At 47.1% G+C, this 17,040-nt stretch overlaps 1 protein-coding gene across 4 annotated transcripts in view; it reads right to left on the bottom strand.

Moving 5' to 3' along the window:
- Positions 1-17,040, bottom strand: part of LOC121303438 (proto-oncogene tyrosine-protein kinase Yrk-like) — a 42,160-nt gene that overhangs the window by 18,630 nt on the left and 6,490 nt on the right. The window contains exon 2 of one of the 4 annotated variants that reach the window (XM_041234145.1): positions 1,123-1,183. The exons of the other annotated variants lie outside the window; for them this stretch is intronic. The gene's annotated coding sequence lies outside the window, so the exon portion shown is untranslated. The remainder of the gene's footprint in view (positions 1-1,122; positions 1,184-17,040) is intronic. 4 annotated transcript variants of the gene reach the window in all.

Below are 17,040 nucleotides of genomic sequence, written 5' to 3'. Positions count from 1 at the left end.
GAGCCACAGAGACCCAATACCTTTAGAGATCCAGGCCCCACCCAAACAGGGGGCTAGATTTGAGATCTAAGCCCAGCTTGTTGTCCTAATGTGGTGGAGCAGTCAAAGGCCAGAGAGGTCAGATTGCTCTCCACTGAAAACCACTGGGGCCGAGCACCCCCTCCCCTCCCCTCCCCTCACAGGAGTGCACTGAGGCACTGGTAACACTATGTAACACAATTTTTGTTCCTGGGTAGTAAGTCTTATTTCCTAATTGCTTATGCCTCAAAAGTATAGAAAATGGCTATTATTCCCCACAAACTTTGCTTTTGTGACCAGGACAGTGATATTTCAAAATATCACTATTTCCAATGGGAAAACAGGCAAATGTGTGTCTTTTCATTCACATAAAGTCAGAAAAAAACAACATATGAATCCAAATTAACATGTATTTATACTAAAGTAATACAAAAATGACTACAAGATTTAGAAGTGAGTAGTTTTTCGAGATTTACGATTATACTGTATTTACAAAAACTAAAAAAACTACTCACTTCTAAATCTTGTAGTCATTTTTGTATTACTTTTTGTAAGTTGTGCTTCCTCTGCCTCAAACCATGCTCTGAACCCTGTCAAGCACTGTGCTGTTCCAGGAACTCATTCAGGTTTCAGTGTGGCGAATGGGTAGTAAAGCACTGTGCTATTCTAGTGACTGCCCTCCCCTCCCTCTGCAAGCAGGTTCATTCAGGTCTCAGTGTGGAGAATGGGTAGTAAAGCACTGTGCTGTTCTAGTGACTGCCCTTCCCTCCCTCTGCAAGCAGGTTTGTTGTTCAACTAGACCCCATCTGAGAACAGTAACATGCAGCAACTGAAACACAGCTTGACATTCAGCTGGGGGTCCCTCTGGAGCTTTTGAGAAGGTTTCCCCAAGGAAAAAATTATTTAACTCCCCCCATTACAGCTCAGGGATGGAAATCAGACTCCTGCTGCATAGCAGGGTCACCCATTCCAGGCTTTACTACAAGCTTGATTAGCCACAGTGTGTACAAGTAACAAGGCTTTATTAAATTCCTAGTAACACCAGGAAAGGGTTAGCGTGCTCTGCAACAGGAGTCTTACTTCCACCCCTGCAGCCTCACTTACCAGGGATGCAGTTCGACCATTCAGATCATCTGTGCAGACCTGTCCCAGCAGACTGGAGCTCCTGAGGGCAGAGAGACAGGGAGAGGGTGTGTGTGAGTCTGCACAGAGAGGGGCTTCCCTTTCACAGAGCACAGCAGGAAGCATTGCATTAGCAGAAACAGCAACCGGACCGGGTCATTGCACAAGGAGCAGGGCTGTGCCATGAACATGCATTTCCTGCCAGCTGCAAATCCAAAACCAGATTAAAGATCAACAGCACGGACAGAACAGAACCCAAAACAAAACGGGAATGGACACTTGCCGAGATGTCATGAGGTGTGCAAACGAGGAGGCCTCAATATCATGGTGAGGTAGATTCATTCAAATGACTGATTTATGTGACACTTGTTCTCAAGTTGCTTCTTAAAATGCAAGTGCAAGATACAGACGAACGGATGTACAGACAGAGAGACGCCTCCTTATATCCCCATCTGATACTACCAATAACCTAAAGGTTACATGTTTACACCAAGTTATCACAATTGCATAAGAGGAATTTCATAGAAATGGAAACAGACTTAGTGTGATGTGTGTGCCAGCCTCCACTATATCCCTATCACCAGTGACGAGCGGCGCTAGCTTACTGCATGCACAGCTGTGCACTCACAAATACAGGATCGATTTTTCTTGTGTGAATTCCACATGACGAACATTTTGAAGTGATTTTCACCGCGTGCAAAGCTCACGCAACACAGACCAACACTCCCGATCTCAGCAGCTAGTTGGCAAAAATGTAAGCTGTTGAGAAGTTACCAAAGTGTCCTGAGCTTTATAGCACACACAGGTGAGGCTAACTTGTTACTGACAAGCTTAGTACTGTATCTGAGAACAGCCTTCATCACACAAGCAGCTACAATCCCAATCTGAACCACGTGGGGGGGGGGGGGGGAATTGGAATGCACTCCAAAGAATCAGAAAGCTCTCTGAAGGCACAGGACAGTCAGGAGGCGTAATGCGGAAGATGACGTCAGAGCGCTAATCGCCGATGTCATCACCTGGTTGCGTGTCATTTCTGTTTTCTTATCTGCACAGTGCACACTCTGTTGATTGGATGTTCAATAAGTGTTCACATTCCTTCCTGAACAATCGCATCTCAAAACCCTTCGAAAACCAGACAGGAGGGCCACGCCTAAGCTGACAGAAAGGGACAGTAAGAAACTTCTCACTTCTCCACGCAAGAGCAGCAGGTGCCACAGTACAGTCTACAGTGTGCAGTCTACTCAGGGCTGAGGATCTAGTCTGCAGCTGGTCAGGAACAACACCTAACTGGACTCACCTTTACTGGCAAGCTGTAACACAATTAACAGGATTTAATGATGTTTCGCTGAAAATCCAAGTTGGCTCAAAATAAACACAATACTATAATGTATTCCTCACACACACTTCTCTCTGGGGGGAGGTTGTTTACTGGTGCGCCTCTATCTCTCCCCATTGAGGGTGCGACAGGAAGCCAGAGCAGGAATGTAAAATGCTGTGCTTCCTGTTTGCCTGGGGATCAAACACTTTCCACCGAAAGAGAGTGGGAGCCCAAGGACAGGAATCCTATGAACGATGACGAGCACAGCCCAGGCGCCGGTGACGAGCACAGCCCAGTTGGTGAGGAGCACGGCCCAGGCGCCGCTGAGGAGCACGGCCCAGGCGCCGGTGAGGAGCACGGACCAGGCGCTGAGGAGCACGGCCCAGGCGCCGGTGAGGAGCACGGCCCAGGCGCCGGTGAGGAGCACGGCCCAGGCGCCGCTGAGGAGCACGGCCCAGGCGCCGGTGAGGAGCACAGACCAGTTGGTGAGGAGCACGGCCCAGGCGCCGCTGAGGAGCACGGCCCAGGCGCCGCTGAGGAGCACGGCCCAGGCGCCGCTGAGGAGCACGGCCCAGGCGCCGCTGAGGAGCACGGCCCAGGCGCCGCTGAGGAGCACGGAGCAGGCGCCCAGGAGCACGGCCCAGGCGCCGGTGAGGAGCACGGCCCAGGCGCCGGGGAGGAGCACGGCCCAGGCGCCGGTGAGGAGCACGGCCCAGGCGCCGCTGAGGAGCACGGCCCAGGCGCGGGGGAGGAGCACGGCCCAGGCGCCGCTGAGGAGCACGGCCCAGGCGCCGCTGAGGAGCACGGCCCAGGCGCCGCTGAGGAGCACAGCCCAGGGCCCGGTGAGGAGCACAGACCAGTTGGTGAGGAGCACGGCCCAGGCGCCGGTGAGGAGCACAGACCAGTTGGTGAGGAGCACGGCCCAGGCGCCGCTGAGGAGCACGGCCCAGGCGCCGGGGAGGAGCACGGCCCAGGCGCCGCTGAGGAGCACAGACCAGTTGGTGAGGAGCACGGCCCAGGCGCCGCCACGGCCCAGGCGCCGCTGAGGAGCACGGCCCGGGCGCCGCTGAGGAGCACAGACCAGTTGGTGAGGAGCACGGCCCGGGCGCCGGTGAGGAGCACGGCCCAGGCTCCGAGGCCAGCTGGAGATCAGAGTTTACAAAGCAGCTGTCCCAAGAGACAGGCACTCTGCAATCACTGGAGGAAGGAAATTAACAGTGGAACCCAAACCATGTGGATTCCAGAAGCTTTAATTACAGCAATTTGAGTTTGTGTTTAAACAACGGTTTCTGTTTAGCGAATGCGCTTTGTATACAGGGGTGAATGAGGAAGCTGTATTCACAGCCATATACTCGTATTACATTTTACAATCAACAGCTAAACCATCATTCTGTTTCAGGGCTTTTGTATTGTTTTAAACTCAGATATCTGGTTGTACTTTTATTTTCAATAGGCGTGCTTTAAATGTACTATAACATCCTGCAAAGCTATTTCTTATCAATGTATGAAATGTAGTTGTTTGTGTGCCTGTGTATTGTGGTCATTTTGCATGGCAGCATGCAGCTTTGCAGCACAGAGTAAAATGCACGATACTGTACTTCACAATCATATTCAATCCATCCAGGACCAGGAGACAACTGGTGCAGTGCACAGACAACTTAAATGCAGCAAAAAATATTTACTTGGTAGCCTATGGTATGTATTGTACTTTCTTCCTTTGCACAACTAAAATATACATAAACTTAAATTAAATGAAAGCATAGGGAAGCTTAGGGTTCAGACAAGTAAAAACGTGGTATCGACTGCAGAATTATTGTGCAAATGTAAGATGGCAAACGTCCACATATAGAAAGAGGTTTGTTTTATTCATGCTTTCTGTTTTTGAGGACCGTTTCTTTTAGATCTACATTTTGTTAGTTTTTTACTGTGCCAGGGTCTGTTTGAGCTCCACATTATTGCATTGTAATGTTTACTTCTGGAAGGACATTCTAAATTGCTGCAAATCTATTTATAATGAGATGCAAACTCCGATCTCTCCTGTATAATGAGCACCAATTTATGCAGTTTGTAAACTGGCAGCGATTTTACTGCAGTTGTCCCTAAAATGAAAAAATACATTTTAAACCGATTACAAATATGTCAACTAAAAATAAAGTTCCCCCACATCGCCTTCCTCAAAGCAGCCCATAGCAAGAGAGTCTCCAACTACACAGGAGCGAGTGCCACAATCTCATGACAGCTCAATAATTAAATACAGGGCATTTACAAATGTCCCAGCAGTCGAAGCACCACACAAAACTGTCCACTGCACTGCCACTCAGTCTGCGGAGCACACAGACAGACAGACATACACATAGATAACGAATCAAGTTCATGACAGATTTGACCTGGTCATCCGAATTGTCAGTTTCGTGATACTTGAGTCATAATACATTACTCTCCAATGTATTTTCAGCAGAAACCATTTGAACAAGCGCTCAATTCCTTGTGCACTGTAAATAAGTAATTCCAAGTGTGATAACCAATACTATGAGACGAGCAGAGTGACTGGCTTTCATTTCATAATAACGCACTAGATTTGATAACCTTTCTCATACCTGTCTTATTCGTTGTACACTTGCATTAGCTACATAGCTCTCAAATGTCCAGTTTTGAAAAGAAACTACGCTAGGTTAAAGAAATCTTGTGTCAAGTGCTTTCGAACAGGTACATGCTTTTACTCAGAATGCACTGCTGAGGTCAAATGACGCAGGAAGTGCAGGTGTAAAAGATTTCTGAGAACACAGAACAGAGAACTTTCTTTAACCTATAGCAGTACAAGGTATCATGTCTTGAAATAAGAAAATACACGTGCTTCTTTCAGAACTGCACATCTAGCCCTCTACAGTGAATGGCAGTGGACCACAGGTAAGAATAATGAGCTATGTGACGAAGGCGGTACACAGCGAGCAGGGAGGCAGGGAGACAAACGCTGTTTCATTCGCTGACTTGTCTGCTCAAATGAAGCAGACAGCAGCTGCCTTCGCTTCTCTTGTATGAACATTTTCACACATTATAAAATGCATTGCTTCAGGCTGATTAGCCAATTACACTCATATTTTGCCTGAGATGGAGTTTAAGATGGAGGTGTTCTGAGAGTGCAAACGACCTCCCGCAGCCCCAGCCCTCGGTAACACCTCCCGCAGCCCCAGCCCTCGGTAACACCTCCCGCAGCCCCAGCCCTCGGTAACACCTCCCGCAGCCCCAGCCCTCGGTAACACCTCCCGCAGCCCCAGCCCTCGGTAACACCTCCCGCAGCCCCAGCCCTCGGTAACACCTCCCGCAGCCCCAGCCCTCGGTAACACCTCCCGCAGCCCCAGCCCTCGGTAACACCTCCCGCAGCCCCAGCCCTCGGTAACACCTCCTGCAGCCCCAGCCCTCAGTAATAGTGACTTTGTTTGCTACCAGTTTTACAATGTCACTGCTTTGGGAGTGAAGTGTGCAATGACTGGACTACCAGTTTCTGAGGCTGCCTCTCTTTTCTACTTGACTATTCAGCGCTCCCCCTGCACTGTATTTAATTGTGTAATGAATTGGCATGTACCCATTGAATTGAATGGGAAGGCACGGTGCACAATTGGCCGAGCGCCGCCCGGGTGGGGAGGGCACAGGTCGGCAGGGTAATCCTCGAAGCCACTCAGATCTGCTCTGTGCATGAAAAAAGACGGCTTGGCAGGACATGTTTCAGAGGACACGTGTGTCTGCCGCCATTTCCCAAGTTGACGGGGGTGAACAGGGATAAAAATAATTAAGGACGGTTAGGTTGTGGTTCTGTTATTTTGAGTTTTGAGGGATAAAGGACAATGTAAATGTGTCCTAACTGGCTGCACATTGAACAGAGTTCCTGTGCAATGTATTTGATTTCTACTCTGCATAAATGTCCTGTAAGATTTTTTCACCAGCGTATTTAACCACAAGGAGACAAATAACAGATTGCAGGTGTTGGTTTTCTCGGTTTGGAAGAGTTATGAAGTTAAAATAAAATATTACAAATTTTAATTACTGTATAATGAACGGGAGCAGGTAAAGAATATGAATTAATATTTAACTAAACAATGCCTAACATTGGAATACCATACATGTCTGTTGTTGCGAAAGATGTTATTGTAAACATGGAATTACTACTAGATCTGAAAACCAATACAAAAATACATTAAAACAACAAATCAATGGGTGGTGGAATCTCTCACGGTTTCCATGGAGACCAGGTCTGAGCTGCTGCCATGTTGACATGCAGCATCTCCCTCCCCTGTTACCATGGAAACAGACTTCTTCCTGTGAGACAGCAGGACAGGAGTACACAAGCATACAGCTGCCCTGGAAAACAGTGCACAGCCACTCATTTTTCGTTCCGGGACACACAGGAGCGCTATGCACTACGCGATTGACTTTTCTTACATTATAGAAACATTGATTGGTACAGCACAGCAGTTGTCTGTACCACAGCTATGTACTCGAATATAATTTACATATATGGCCAAAAGTGTTGCATGCACGCACCCGCACTGCTGTCAGCTACACTGTCACAAGCATTAATACCCCGTATCTTTCTAAACAAGGGATTTAGGGGAGCTCTCTAATAAAAGCTGAATCTCAAAACAATAATTGTGTGAATATAATGTACTGCCGTCGCTTTTCTTTGCGGCGCCAGCAATAAAGTCGCTGACAAGGCGCGTGTCGTTCAGTCTTTTATTTATTAACCACAAACAACTGTAGCTGGCTTCCAGTCTCACACTGCAGGCAGGTACTGTTTCAGACTCAAAAAACACAGATACTCCTCCTCAACCACTCAGACACGCAGCCGTGCACTCTAACTAACCCCATTCACCCCCAGCTCTCATACACACCAGCTTAACAACATGTAAAACCCACAGCAGCGGCTCTGCTGAGCCCCCAGGTGTCCGGGTCGCTACAATAACACAGTAATTGTTACAGCTGTGTATAATGGTCTTTAAAACAGGATTCATTTATCCGCCCTTACTCTGGTCTCACTGCAGGCTGATATGCCACGCATTACTGTAGTACAGTATTTCATGTTAGATTTCACATTTTTCAATTTTTGGAAAACTACAAAGCGGTCTGTAATTTCAATATGCCAACGTAACATTATTAATTCTATAGGGTGATGCAAGACTTTTGGCCATCGCTGTAATGCCCCCCCCCCCCCATATAATCTATTAAATAAAAACACTGGTTTGTTTTTCAACGTTGTTTTTCTGTCATCTATATGCAGGTGTATTAAATGAGCTGAGCAAAGCAAAGAAACACACAACACATTTCCAACAGCCTACTACTAAAGCATTAGAAAATATATCAACTTCACAGCCAGTTATTTAGCAAAAATAGTAGTGAACTACAGAAACAATTTACTAAAAAAGGCAGAAAGGAGGCCTATCATGGGGTTAAATTCCCCTACCTGCCTGGGTTGATTGTGTTCAGGTGGCTGGGGTTGATTGGAGTAATTAACGTTCAATCAGCACCCCACCACCTGACATAGAAGGAGGCCTCAGCTTCCCATTAGAGAGAGGAGGAAGCAAGCTGGTGTTTGTGCTTGCTATTTTTTGGTTTGCTGTTTTGGTTTTTGTATTTTCTGATCCAGTGAAGGCATCGCCCAGCCTGGAAACCTTTATTTTTGTAAGTCTTGTTTTGTGTTTTTCTATTTGTGCTTCAATCCCTTTGTTTTGGCCCTTATTTATAATAAAAGTATTATTTTTTTGAACTGCAGTCTGTCTCTGGGCCTCTATCCACTCGCCAGCCTGTCACAACAAGTTTCATTCATAATTTCTTCCTGGCAAGCACATGTTAATCCAATGACAGTACCGCATGGTGCTCTGGATTCGATTTGAGCAGTGCCACTAATATTACCGTGGGACTAACGGTATCGTCCCACGGTGATCTGCGCAACACCATGTGAAACCAATCGCAGTGATACACACGGCAAAATACCTGCCTGTCTGTCTGCCTGCCTGCCTTCCTCTTAAGGATTATTGTCTTCATTATCAAACAGGTAACACAACAATAATGATCCACAATGTGGTACGGAACAGAAAAGCCGGTTTTAATTTAATTTTTTTAAATCGCTCCTCCAACCACCAAGCTCCTCAAACTCACTGCCTTCCACACTGCAGCCCAGCCTGTTCTCTCTGTATTTCTCTCTCTGAGAGCCACTAGACTGGACTGTAGGACACTGTGCCTGATTCCAGCTGCTGTAGATAGATATGTTAATCTGCAGCTGCTTTAATGAGGTGCTGGAGGAATGAGAGTGTCAATAGCCAGTATAATTCAGATAACACTTCACTGTGATTGAGAGGGAGTGAACAAACACCACTTGTTCAGGAAAGAAGCTCCCTGCTGCCCTGTTGTGTGTAATAAACAGTGGTGCTCTGTGTGTGAGCGTGAGTGAGGGGACGGAGAGGACGCTGGGGGTTCTGTGTGTGTGTGTGTGAGGGGACAGAGGATGCTGGAGTTCTGCGAGGGGCTCTGTTGGGGTTAGGACCCCTGCACGCTCACACCAACCCCACAGTCCCCACTACTCTTGTAGAAGTACACTGCTATAAGGGCATTGGGGTTCTTTCCATGCGTTTTCCTCTCTTAGCAGGCTGCCTGGCCGAGGTACAATCCAGTGCCTTAAAGGAAGACACCAGCCCACAGTCCTACTGTGTGAAGATATCCCAACATCACTATTCTATCAAGCTGCAAGGTAAAGACGGGAGCAGCTGGGTTTTATGCTCCGTGTGTGATGTCACAATAGCGGCTTCACAGGCCTGTGCTTCTCCCACGGTTATGCTATGCATGTCCCATAGTTTACCAAGGTCGGTTATCTCTCATACCTCTCTGGGATTTACAATGCTTACCCATGCTTTATTACATGATGACTTTACTATGAGAAACTTTTATAATGGGAAGCAGCACATAACAGATTCTTCATTAAAGTCGGGTTTTCCACTCTGCATGCTGTTGTGTCCTTGTACACTCGATGCACCCTGCAGCTGTTGCTTACAGTAAATGCCAGTACAGGTTTGGGTTTTGTCAAAGCACAGGGAAAGGACACACACAGCTGCTGTAATGCAATGCCCTCTTCAGAGTGGGCATTGATCAGCCCTGGAGAGAGCCCAGGGCGGGGTCGCTCCCTGATGTATTCATTAGCACAGTAACGGGATGCACAGTGTGGATGATTTCTCATTCATTATGTGCTGAATGGGAACAGTGTTACATGACAAGAAAACTTCTTAACCCTTTCCTGGCTTGACAAGCACAGCTGGACTCAGAAGTTCACTGCGGTCAGATCTCATGGACAGCTTGAAATAAAACAGAGAACTTGCTGGGGGCACTTTTACAAAGCATGCAGTGTTTAACAGAAACAAACTAAACAAATAACTCGAGAGGAAAGATGATGCTGTGAAAACAGAAGTGGCTCTGTGAAACAGCGGACTGGTGCACTGATTCACTTAGAGCAGGGGGGGCCCAACGCTGGCTGTCCTGGTCCTGGTCCCTTCCGAATTGTTTAATTGAACCAATGAAACTTCCTAAAAAGTAGTTCATGATCTCATTTTACCTGTTAAACCTGGAGTGGAGTGGCTCTCCAGGACTAGGATTGGACACCCCAGACTTGGAGGTAAAACTACAGGCAGGGCCAGATTAAAGGACGCGGGACCCTATCCTGTGCCATATTTTGGGGGCCACCTGCATACTAACTCTTCTGCAACAACCAGTATGGTTTGTTAAACTAATAATGCCTTTATTGCCTTATGCCACGCAACAGAAATCACATGTGATTGATAACAACAAGTACATCTCATGATTGTTCATGACATTCAATTTCCCACAATTGATAATGATAATTTTCATTCAAAACATCTGTGGGAATGAAGAACATAAAACTGTGCAGTCTCGTATCACAGAAATTACAAGAATCTCCAGTCCCAGGCAGTACAGTACAAAAGAATGCATAAGAAACACAAGAACGAGACCTTCGCTAGCAGAAATAAGGCATTACTGATGAGTATTGAAATGCAACACAAAAACTGTCACTCCAAGGCACACATGTAGACGTTAGAGCTGCTTCCTGCGTGATCTCTGTGTGGCAAACGTGTCCACTAGCCTTGTTACTTCACTCTCAACAGAAAGTATTGCAAGAAAAGACTAGTTTTAGTTTCCTGTATACACGTTACACTCCACACATCATGTGCCTTTTATACTGGTTTCTGCACTCTAGTAAAGAGAAAGGTTCTAAGTATTTAAAGAGGCACACTGTGCACATTTCAGACAGGACAGGTTTGTAAAGCTGATAGAGATGAATGTGTAAACTGAGCATGATTCACACATCTACAGTGACTTTATCATGCGCGGTGTAACTAATAAACCACAATATGCAGTTTTTGTAAAATGTCCCAAACAATGATCACACTTGTGTGGGGCCCAGCTGGGCTCGGTCCCCAAGCTACAGCATAATTAGCTTCAGTTAATCCAGCCCGGACTACAGGCTGACTGTTTTAAAGATTTTGTTTTATCTACAAACTAAATATTCATTTTAAATCTGAATTTGTTTCCATTACCCATAAGAAAAACTGTACGATGAATATACATGATCACAAATCAAAGGGTTACCCTAGCTCAGCCTCCAGAGTTCAAGGGTCAAGAGCCTGTCCCCTGGCAGACGCCCACTCCTGATCACTCCCAGAATTATTCCAAACTGGAGAGGGGGAACAATGGCCAACCAGAGTGGAGCGGCATGCTTCTGCAAGCCAGCAACCCACACACATTCCACTGGGAGACTGCAGAGCAGGCAGCTGAGAACACCATCCCACAGCCAGCAAACAGCGACTGAGCGAAACAAGCAGAGAACACCATCCCACAGCCAGCAAACAGCGACAACAAGCGGACACAGCCAGCAGCGACCGAGCGAAACAAGCAGAGAACACCATCCCACAGCCAGCAAACAGCGACTGAGCGAAACAAGCAGAGAACACCATCCCACAGCCAGCAAACAGCGACCGAGCGAAACAAGCAGAGAACACCATCCCACAGCCAGCAAACAGCGACCGAGCGAAACAAGCAGAGAACACCATCCCACAGCCAGCAAACAGCGACCGAGCGAAACAAGCAGAGAACACCATCCCACAGCCAGCAAACAGCGACCGAGCGAAACAAGCAGAGAACACCATCCCACAGCCAGCAAACAGCGACTGAGCGAAACAAGCAGAGAACACCATCCCACAGCCAGCAAACAGCGACCGAGCGAAACAAGCAGAGAACACCATCCCACAGCCAGCAAACAGCGACCGAGCGAAACAAGCAGAGAACACCATCCCACAGCCAGCAAACAGCGACTGAGCGAAACAAGCAGAGAACACCATCCCACAGCCAGCAAACAGCGACTGAGCGAAACAAGCAGAGAACACCATCCCACAGCCAGCAAACAGCGACCGAGCGAAACAAGCAGAGAACACCATCCCACAGCCAGCAAACAGCGACCGAGCGAAACAAGCAGAGAACACCATCCCACAGCCAGCAAACAGCGACTGAGCGAAACAAGCAGAGAACACCATCCCACAGCCAGCAAACAGCGAGAACACCATCCCACAGCCAGCAAACAGCGACTGAGCGAAACAAGCAGAGAACACCATCCCAATTTGTACTATGGGCTAAGTTTTGAAATGCAGACATGTTTCTTTATATAAATCTTTTTTTAGGTTGTGCTGCGCATTTTTTTGGGGGCAAGATCTACTTCACACTCTTGCACCAGGGCCCAGGAAATCATGGCGCCGGCGCTACACTGGACTTCTCCTGCCAGGGTCTCAGCTCAGTGTGTGTGCAGCCTGGGTACAGGGTCTGAGGCTCACAGTCACAAATTTAGCTTATGGTTTTAGTGGTTGGGGGGGTGGACTGAGCTTAGGTTTCCGTTTAACAGTTTTTAATGCAAGTGTGAAGCGCTGGGGAGCTGTGCAGTCCTCCGCTTTCACAGGCCTTTACTGTCACACAGGCAAGTTACTGTCAGTGTGTCACCAGCCCCCAGGGCCTTCATGTAAGAAATTGTTCTGTGCAATATTTCTTATTGGTGTATTTCTTATATCCATTATTAAATCACAGAGGGTTCAAACTTCTGATTCAGTGACTGAAACAAGAAACAAAATCAACAGAGAGAATCTAAACAAGAGAAGATATTCAGACAACTTTAATATCTCAGATCTGCTCCCAGTTTAGAACCATAAATAAAACCTACTTAAAATGAATGTGATCCATCGACAGCAGACGTACATGAAACAGAGACAGGCCCGAGGGCCACATCTGTAAAAAGCTTGGTCCCATTGTGTGCTGATTGTGCAGCGTACCATGATGGGGGCTGGCTCTACACCCTATTGACAGTGTTATGGCAGGTATTTACATTTTTTTCAGTAAAAATATAGACTTGATTTAGTATTTACTGTCATCGTTCTGTTTCTTTTTTGGATTGGTATCACATTTTACAATGGCTTTGAAATCAATAATATACAAATATTCCTTCCTCTACTCACAAAGCCTCTCAAACCCCTTCCACACTGCAGTGCAGCGCCGTCTTCTACTCACAAAGCCTCTCAAACCCCTTCCACGCTGCAGTGCAGCGCCGTCTTCTACTCACAAAGCCTCTCAAACCCCTTCCACGCTGCAGTGCAGCGCCGTCTTCTACTCACAAAGCCTCTCAAACCCCTTCCACGCTGCAGTGCAGCGCCGTCTTCTACTCACAAAGCCTCTCAAACCCCTTCCACGCTGCAGTGCAGCGCCGTCTTCTACTCACAAAGCCTCTCAAACCCCTTCCACGCTGCAGTGCAGCGCCGTCTTCTACTCACAAAGCCTCTCAAACCCCTTCCACGCTGCAGTGCAGCGCCGTCTTCTACTCACAAAGCCTCTCAAACCCCTTCCACGCTGCAGTGCAGCGCCGTCTTCTACTCACAAAGCCTCTCAAACCCCTTCCACGCTGCAGTGCAGCGCCGTCTTCTACTCACAAAGCCTCTCAAACCCCTTCCACGCTGCAGTGCAGCGCCGTCTTCTACTCACAAAGCCTCTCAAACCCCTTCCACGCTGCAGTGCAGCGCCGTCTTCTACTCACAAAGCCTCTCAAACCCCTTCCACGCTGCAGTGCAGCGCCGTCTTCTACTCACAAAGCCTCTCAAACCCCTTCCACGCTGCAGTGCAGCGCCGTCTTCTACTCACAAAGCCTCTCAAACCCCTTCCACGCTGCAGTGCAGCGCCGTCTTCTACTCACAAAGCCTCTCAAACCCCTTCCACGCTGCAGTGCAGCGCCGTCTTCTACTCACAAAGCCTCTCAAACCCCTTCCACGCTGCAGTGCAGCGCCGTCTTCTACTCACAAAGCCTCTCAAACCCCTTCCACGCTGCAGTGCAGCGCCGTCTTCTACTCACAAAGCCTCTCAAACCCCTTCCACGCTGCAGTGCAGCGCCGTCTTCTACTCACAAAGCCTCTCAAACCCCTTCCACGCTGCAGTGCAGCGCCGTCTTCTACTCACAAAGCCTCTCAAACCCCTTCCACGCTGCAGTGCAGCGCCGTCTTCTACTCACAAAGCCTCTCAAACCCCTTCCACGCTGCAGTGCAGCGCCGTCTTCTACTCACAAAGTCTCTCAAACCCCTAGCTATATTAACAAGAATGGTTTGTGTTGAGTGTTATTGTACAGTCCAACAGGCACACAGCCGCCCTGCTCACACACTGAATACACACACTGCATTATAGCGTGCCTTGGAGCTTCACAGAATATTGGCTCTGTGTTTAATTATGTGTACCAGTTAATTAAGCTAAATTAGGCCAAGTACCCATTTCCAATTGGATTATAATAGGAGGATTTTGTGAACAAAACCAAAGCCGCTCCGGGCCCAGCTGAAGGGGAGCGGCTCCTCTGATAAAACAGTTTGTAAAATGAAAGTGAATTAAAGTGCCATGTCTTGTTCTGGTTTTTGAAAAGTGGGTGTTCTGTATCATTATTATGGCTGGAGGTTAAAACAATTTCAGTGGAAAACACTGGTAAATGGAACTTGAGTGACAGAATCACAGAAAACATCTGTGTATCAGATATGAAGACACTATCTCAAAATCACCAGGAATCCCAGAAATCAAATGAGCTCAATGTGGCAGCTATTTAGGTCCCATATCTTGTTACATTTTATCCAACCCATGAAGTATTTCTCAACTGGTTCTCGAGACACAAGTTGCTGGAAATCAGATTTACAAAGAAATATAAGCGAGTCTGGTAGAGTCTTGCTTCAGCAAGACATGAATCCAATGCATTCCCTGCTTCTCCACTGCGCCACATCTCTCCCCGCTCACTCGCTCCTTTCCTCTGCAGCTGGGGGAAGTGACATCGTAGAGGAAACAGGATGGGACTGCAGGGGATGCATGACTTCATTGTTCCCAGAACTGTTGGTCTGTCTGTCTCTCTCTCTCTTAACCTCTCCCTCCACCCCCTCACTCTGTCCCTTTCTCCCCTACCTCTCTCCCTTCCGTCCTTTCTCTCTCTTTGCCTACCCCTCCCCTCTCTTTCTGTCTTGCCCTCTCTCCTCTCCCTTTTGTTTACTTTCGGCCTCAGGTTTACGTATTGAAAGCTGCACTGTACGTGAGACACTGGCTGTACACACAATACCCTTGATGGTAATGAACAAAAAAGATTTCATATTCTCTTGAATAAATCGGTAGGGGGATAATACAGCCAACCAACCTTTTCATGATCATGATGATGAACAATGTAACGATTCCTGAACGTCCCCGAATTGTGCTTCTGTGTCAATGTGCTCTTATTGGTACTTTGGGTTACAAGTAAATGTGGAAACATTCGTTTGATCATTTAGGAAGCTTTGCTGGTTCTGAAACAAAAACAATCAGAAAAATGGAACAAGGATTTCCTCCATATTCTGTGTCCTGTTTGAAGAAGAAGAATAAAAAATAACACCCCTGAAAAAGTTCCATGAAGACGGGTAGCAGGGCTTCGAGTGCAGTTTGCACTGGTCCTTACCTTACTACAGTATCAGCAGTGGCTCCGAGTGCTGCTTCAGTGTTGCTTTACTTTGACTCCTCACTGTTTTTGTTAATATGGAGCCTCTGCCATGTTTAGTGCAGGTTTATTTGAGTAATACTTAGACGTTCGATTTAATCGGTGTCATCTGAACACTCTGTTTATACAAGCCACGTGTATAAACTATGGCTTGGGAGGAAGTTCCGCCCCCTACACACATTATGTCATTCAATTCTGGCTATATAAGTAGACGGGTACCTGATCCTTGTATTGGGTTTGATTCACACCCCTCCATTGCCCCCGCCCCTCTCTGTTATGGGGGGGGTCTGCCTCGCCCAGCAGGCCAAGTGGTGGACACTCAAACCAAACAGGTGTGAGGCAATTATTCATGTGAGTACATCACATAATCATCATAATTATTCATGTGAGTACATCACATAATCATCATAATTATTCATGTGAGTACATCGCATAACCATCATTTATTCATGCGAGTACATCACATGATCATTAGAATTGGGTTTGTCCTGGAGTAGCCCTGAGGTTCTCTGTCCAGTCTGTGTTGTCACTGTTGGGTCAGACGCAGGAATAACTGGCAGGCTAGGACTGTTTAATATTTTTAGAGTGACGTTGCAGAGGGATCAGATAGCCTCACTGAAAAAAAAACTCAATATCTGAGCACTGGAAAAAACTGGAAAACTGCACCTCAACTGTGTGTGATCCATCAGTGTTCATTTTAGTGTTAACTTCATTAAAATCCAACATGCGATGCATCAGTGTACCTCTGAAAACAGCACACACTCACACCGACTGACACACACACACACACACACACACACACACACACACACACACATAACACACACACACACACACACACACACACACACACACACACACACAGGCTGACAAACACACACACAGACTGGACTGACACACACACACTGACTGACAGAAACACACACACACACAGACTGACAGAAACACACACACACACACACACTGACAGAAACACACACACACACACTGACACACACACAGACTGACAGACTGGACTGACACACACACACAGACCGATATACACACTCTGACTGACAGAAACACACACACACACACACACACTGGACTGACACACACACACTGACTGACAGACTGGACTGACACACACACACTGACTGACAGACTGGACTGACACACACAAACTGACTGACTGACTGACACACACACACTGACTGACTGACTGACTGACTGACACACACACTGACTGACACACACACAGACAGACTGAATGACTGACTAACAAACACACAAATTATCACACAGACAAAAACACACACACACACACACACACACACATATTGTCACACACAGACTGACACACTCAACCACACAAACACACATTGCCCAAAAAAAAAACGTTTTGTGTGCAATGAGGCCAGATTGTGAAAGGTTACTTCAGTTACCAAGGTCTTTCACAACCAGCTTTGCAATATTGCCAGGAACAGGTTGCTCCAGTGTTTTAAGAAAAGAGAAACTAAGGCTAGAG

The sequence above is a fragment of the Polyodon spathula genome, chromosome 32, assembly GCF_017654505.1.
Source record: "Polyodon spathula isolate WHYD16114869_AA chromosome 32, ASM1765450v1, whole genome shotgun sequence".
Taxonomy (NCBI): Eukaryota; Metazoa; Chordata; class Actinopteri; order Acipenseriformes; family Polyodontidae; genus Polyodon; species Polyodon spathula.
This window is presented reverse-complemented; position numbering and strand designations above follow the sequence as displayed.